We start from the raw sequence: 6,518 nt of genomic DNA, 5'->3' as shown, positions 1-6,518 counted from the left end.
GGCCAGAATATGAGGGAAATACCAAACTTAACTCCCATGTTCATAAAATGGACTTGTCCGTCATTGACGAGGTCGGATTGTATTCAGGGAGTTATCATTATTTGAATATGGAAAAATATGTTTTAAGCTTGTACATTTCATTACAATCCTTAAAGAGTCTGTACATAATGTTGCTCTCCCATATAGGAAATAAACGAATCGTGGTCCTTGTTTATCGTACAATAAACACTGCATCGAGAGTAAACCAGAGAGATTAGTGACGTCATTTGATTGTGACATCATGGTAACCAATGGCGTCACAATGGTTTGCAAAGCATTGTGATGCAACTACATTGTAGCGATATCTCCAAAATCTCCATATACCATTTGATCTCCCCCAAGCCATATCATGGAAGCCAGTCTTTGGCTGATAAGATACATGTACACACAATGTGAGGATGTCAGGAGTTCACGATATCACGGCGAGTCAGCGAGGAAGGCCTAAACGTGATGAAGGTCGTAAACCAATTAGCGCGGATCCGTGCTGAAAGACCAAGGGTCATAATCGGGCGAATCTGGGAAGCCCACGATCTGCAGATCCTGCTACGGTCAAGGGACGAAACTGAACGAGTTAGATCGCTGAACTCCCGTTTCCCCATTATGAACAAGATATGGACTTAGTGTTGGGAAACGGTAAAGGTCATGAAAATATGCAATAAATGTTGCACTTGAAGTACAGTTACAGATGTTTATTACAAAACAAGGGGAATCCAAGGGGAAGGTAATAAATATATTGACAAGGAGAATAACATTAGTTGTGTACATCAAATTTCCCTTTGGATAAAATCATTTGAATGTTTGTATTATTGAATGTAAAAAAGAACTGTTTTGTTTAATGGCGAAAGTTTTTTGCACAGTTTATAAAGTTTAACGCCGCTTTGAACAGTATTCCAGTTATATGACGGCGCGTCAGCTTAATGTGGGAGGAAAGCCCGAAGCGATGCAGAACTCGTTTACCACATTACCTAGAAACATAATCGGGACGAACCGGGATTCGAACCCACAATCATGTTTCTGACTTGCCGGAGGGAGACACAGCGGCACTTAGACGATTGGGCCAACCAATTGTTGTTGTTTTCTTGTTTTAAAATGTTCAACTCCTTTGTTTTAAGATATGTAAATACACATGCTCTCTTAAATAGACCGAAATATACATTCATATACATAGTGTATAAATAGGATGTACGTCTTTGCTTGTCGTAAGAGGCGACTAACGGGATCGGGTGTCAGGCTCGCTGACTTGGTTGATGCATGTCATCGTATCCCAATTGCGTGGATCAATGCTCATGATGTCACTCACTGGATTGTCTGGTCCAGACTCGATTATTTACAGACCGCTGTCATATAGCTGGAATATTGCTGAATGCGGCGTTAAATAACAAACAAAACTAAATAGGTTGTATCTGCAGAAGTATGTCATTTTACTGCTTGGAAATAGTGTGTTTTATAGCGAAGAAAATCGGTTCATGCATGCACATGTATACGCGGAGGCAATACATTGTTATGCAATGTGGAAAGGTGTCGTTTTGTGGTTTGAAATGAATTGCTATTTAGGTCAATGTTGGGTACATTCAATGTGCTTAAGGACTGATATTGTCCAGCTGTAAGCTATGTATGGAACTGAAAGGCAAAATAAATGAGGCAAAAACACCAAGGAAGGGTACTTGGTGAGTCAACATAATATTTCATGAGACGGAGCTTTTATTACTGTAAGGAAGTACAACAATTATTTTAAAATTGTCCATTTCTTGAATACAATTTCGAACATGTTCTTGACACGCAAATCCTTCAACAAATAACCCCTTTGAAAAGTTCCCTGTCATTGAGTGCGAGTGTCCGAACTTGTTAGTCGCACTCTTAATGAGGTCGTCCGTAGACTGATACACAGGTATTCCCATAGCAGCTTTAGAGCACGAAAAGAGAGAGTGAACGCAGGTATTCAATCCCCACTCCCCCGTTTCCAACCACCCACCTGCCTGACCTGTTTTGACAGTCAGGTCACAGCCCGTGCTCAGTTAAGCGGAGCAGAAGATTATACCGTCTGCCATCAGCACACAGCACTGTGTCTAGAGTATCGTGCAGGACTATTGAACTGTCACTTCTTGAGCGAGTCAAAGTTGCATTGCGTACAGTTCTCACGTCCGTCTACCCAACGTCCATGATCTTGGTGGTGAAATATTGCGTTGTACGTCACATCTCGCGAGAAGAGTTGACACGCGCAGACGACAGTTTCAGTGAAGACGAACTGATCAGTCGCTCGGCCTAACTGGATATAAGCAACAGTGGACATCTAACAGGTAAGTTAGTGTTTGTCGTACACTAGGTTTGTTAAGTATAATCGTTATATCTATCTTACACGGATGTCGACTTTGTGAAGCTAACCCGGTACGTTTTAGATTGTAGACACGGGGATGTGCTCTGTCGTGACAGTGGTATGTCTGTGTACACTTTAGTTCTTTTAAATGTGGGCGAATACCATTATGAAAGTATCAAGGACTGTGTGCTCCCAACTCTAATGTGTGTTCGGTCCATATTTTTGTTTCCAATAAGACATCATGGAAATACTGATACATTACTCTTTCACTTTAATCCAATTCTTATTTTTATCACGCATACTTTTGTGTGGTCTATATACAATATTATAGCAATGCATGGGTATTACTTGTACCCTTATATCCATTCCATGAAACCTCAATAAACGTCTGGTAAATGTCAGTTATTAATATTGTTTACTTCATATATTATTCAGTTAACTGTAATTTATAACTGTAAATCGGAACGCATTTCATCACTCCGTGGTGACCGAATTAAATCGACAGCGTTTCATATTTAACCATTTTCTGCGAAATATTTGTATATGTGACTAACCAGGAGAAAAGGGACTTGGATACAATTGTGCTGTGACGTCATTAAGAAAGACTTTCGACGTCAACTTACTTAAAAATCGACTGAGTGCTGACTGTAAAAAATATTGTATTTTCATTTCGTGTTTCGTAACGTAGTAAACACACGATTTCAAAGCATTACAGCATACAAATCTACTTTCATTTAATCAGACATTATTTTAAAAAAAAAGGTAATTATTACATAAACAGTCATAAGTCTGAAAATTGGACTCTGCAGAAAATGAGTCCAAATGTTAGATGCCATGTGTCTCTGAATTAAAGCTTGTCAAATCTATTTTTGTGTTCCTAAGATACTGTAGTTTTAAAATATAATAAGAAGTCAAAATGTGATATTTCACCAATAAGGTTCCTTATATCATGGTTGGTCACATATCTATCTGGTTTGTTCAACATGGCACACCGAAAGATGCAGGTTAAGCTATCATGGCATAACATTAGCTTGGCAGGGTACAACCAGTGTCCCTCGGGGTTGGGATACGATGACATAAAGTTGCATTACACGGGTAGCCCAGTCGTCTAAGACGCCGCCATTCACTATGCAGAGTTGCGTCCCTGGGGCACGCCAGAAACCTATGATTGTGGGTTCGAATTCCGGTTCGCCCCGATTATGTTTCTAGGTTTGTCAGCACCCTACCCGTGCTCGTGGGATCACCGAAGTGGTAAACGCCTGAGACATGCATCACTTCGGGCTTTCCTCCCACATTAAGCTGACACGCCGCGAAATAACTGGACTACTGTTAAAAGTGGCATTAAACCCAACTCACTCATTCATTCACTACAAGTCGTTACAAGTGAAAAGTGAACATAAACTATTTTCAAGAAAAGACACCATCCTTTTCCAATGATAGATTTCCTGAGTTTATTTACAAATTTATATATGAATATCTACAAACCAATAATAGGTTAAGAGAATTTGAAATAATCAAAGATAGATTACTCACAACATGAAAAATGATTTTAGCTGTAAGAATGTGAGAGTGAGTGAGTGAATGAGTATAGTTTTACGCCGCTTTTAGCAATATCCCAGCCATATCACGGCGGGGGACACCACAAATGGGTTTCGCACATTGTACCCATGTGGGGAATCGAACCCGAGTCTTCGGCGTGATGAGAGAACGCTTTAACCACTAGGCTACCCCACCTCGCAAACCTGGGATATGTTATTCACACTACAAAACCAGAATTAAGGAGAATTTTGAATATGAGGTACTAAGCCTACGCAGATTTTTGACACAGGGATAAGTCAATTTATATCAATGTGAAATGATTTTATTTGTTTTATGAAACAGGTTACTACACCTGCATCTATGAAACTCGATGAGCGACGTAAACAATGTCTTGTTTCTTGTGTACAATTATCTCATACATACATATGAGAAACAAAAAAGCGATTATCTATTCAATTGCAAACTATAATTATTTGCCTAATATATATAATATATGGACATAGGGGCACTAATGTAGGTGACATTTTCAGTAATTCTCACTGAGAATTGTCATTTTTACCTCACACTGATTCGCTAGTTTTCTCCAATTGTCCGTTTGTTCATTGTTTGCGAAGAGGCCACAAAGCAACTTGACGTGATACAAATTCATTGTCGTAAATAAATGACTATGACGTCATCTGGTTCATAACATCATACGTTATGTGACGTCGTTCCAACAATAGACTGACTAAGTTTATGTCATTGTTACATTGTCCATGGGTAACGCTAAGAATGACCTACTCGAAACTCGGAACTATGCCAAGGCTAGAGGGTTCACAACATTAACTCACGCATGGCGTAATCCGTTAATCCCCGTAGCTAGGTGGTTATTCTCTAAATACGGCATATATTTCCACTCATGAATAAGCATAGGACATATGATGTTGTACACAGATGGGATTTTGTTATGTGTGGGCTGGGATTCCGGTAATGTACGGCCGCAAAGGACACTGTGTACTTCATTTCCTGAGACAGTTTCCTGACATGTCCATGACAACTAACTATTTGAATAGAAGGTGACTCGCGGGGGCTTAAAATATACTTGTATAGATAAAAATATGCATTATAAACTACGGTTACGAACCTTATTCAGTGAATCAGACGATATTTAAGACATACTTGTTATTGTTTTTTCTCAATGCATTTTGAAGATATTTAAGATACTTACATATGTCTATGTACACGATTATTTATGTTCAACTTTGTCACGTGTTGGATTATAACTATAAACGCTTAATTGTATACGTGACATTTGTTGTCTATTTATAAGCACGCGTGTCATTGATTAATGTTATGCGATGTAGTAATAGTTGTATATGTTAAAATATGCGTTAACACGACACTGACTTAGAACACATACTGGCTTTTTGCTCAGCAAGCTTTAATGATGCTTTGCGTTTACATTTTAAAACTGTACAAACACGATGATATTATTTCCATCAACAGGTATGTAGATTAGAGACAATCAATGAACTATAATGTAAATATATTCGTGTTACCTTCATTTAAGCACCCAATAGACAGCGAATTGTCGACTCATAACATTTTCTTAATGTAAGAACTTAGAGATAATCTTTTGCATGTCAAAACATGAACACACGATGTTGAGGACGCGTTTCAAATTCAAATAGAAACATATGAATAATATGGATTATGTGACTCACGAGTCCTTGGGTAATACGTAGGCTCGTCTTTGTCATACCAATATAAAATATTGAGGAAGATTCACATTTAATTGTAAGACACGTAGCGTTAAAGAGTCTTAAATGTATTACAAAGAAAATACGTACAACTATCAAGGTTAATATTCAGTTCAGAAATCTAACTTATTTATAATTATCTTATTTATCGGATCGACAAATGGAGACTTTTTCACTCGAGGGTTAATTGTTTAATTCCGAACTTATACCTTGACTCCGAAATGAAAACCTATGTCTTAGAAAGTCATTAAAGTTGACAATGAAGATAATTATACAGTGTAGCTTCTTTCATGTTGTAAACTCATTAATTCTCATGATCTAGCCGAAGTCACGTACTTGCGTGACAACTCAAATCACTCGATTCTACAGCCACCTATAGAATGACATGCTGAACTATTTAGGTCAAGTGCACAAACATACGCTGACAATACTCACGAACTAATACACACACACGACGTGTTACCGTTATAAGTAACTTACCTTCAAGTCAAAGATTATACTCGCTTGAAGTGGCCCTTGTGTTGACAACAGAGGGCCAACAATACACACAGACATGCTGATGACTGTAGTTGAGCGACAATGAGCGTACACAAATGCGACAAATTTAAGCGTTTTCCAATTTACTGGTTCTGACATATGTGGTGTTTGATAAATGGACGGCCTTCACATTCCTGTAGGAGGTAATGGCATAGCCATCGATTATCGCAGACTTAGAACCCACGCCTTGTATTGTTTCGTTTCGTTGCTGAACTGTACCTAGATGCATTATGAACTTTAATATAAGTTGATATCAAATGACAGGCAGTTATGCATCGGGGTGCAAGAGAGAGAGAGAGAGAGAGAGAGAGAGAGAGAGAGAGAGAGAGAGATTTGATTGACTGTTCTAC

At 38.5% G+C, this 6,518-nt stretch overlaps 1 protein-coding gene across 3 annotated transcripts in view; it reads left to right on the top strand.

Annotated features, from left to right (window-relative positions):
- The first annotated feature begins 2,091 nt into the window (after positions 1-2,091).
- LOC139475978 (adhesion G-protein coupled receptor G6-like) overlaps positions 2,092-6,518 on the top strand; it is a 77,688-nt gene continuing 73,261 nt past the window's right edge. For all 3 annotated transcript variants that reach the window (XR_011654038.1, XM_071259202.1, XM_071259200.1), the window contains exon 1: positions 2,092-2,336. The gene's annotated coding sequence lies outside the window, so the exon portion shown is untranslated. The remainder of the gene's footprint in view (positions 2,337-6,518) is intronic.

This window comes from Haliotis cracherodii, unplaced genomic scaffold (genome assembly GCF_022045235.1).
Source record: "Haliotis cracherodii isolate W230 unplaced genomic scaffold, xgHalCrac1.p SCAF_3, whole genome shotgun sequence".
Lineage (NCBI taxonomy): Eukaryota > Metazoa > Mollusca > Gastropoda > Lepetellida > Haliotidae > Haliotis > Haliotis cracherodii.
The sequence above is the reverse complement of the archived record's forward strand: the minus strand, read 5'-3'. Positions and strand labels throughout refer to the sequence as shown.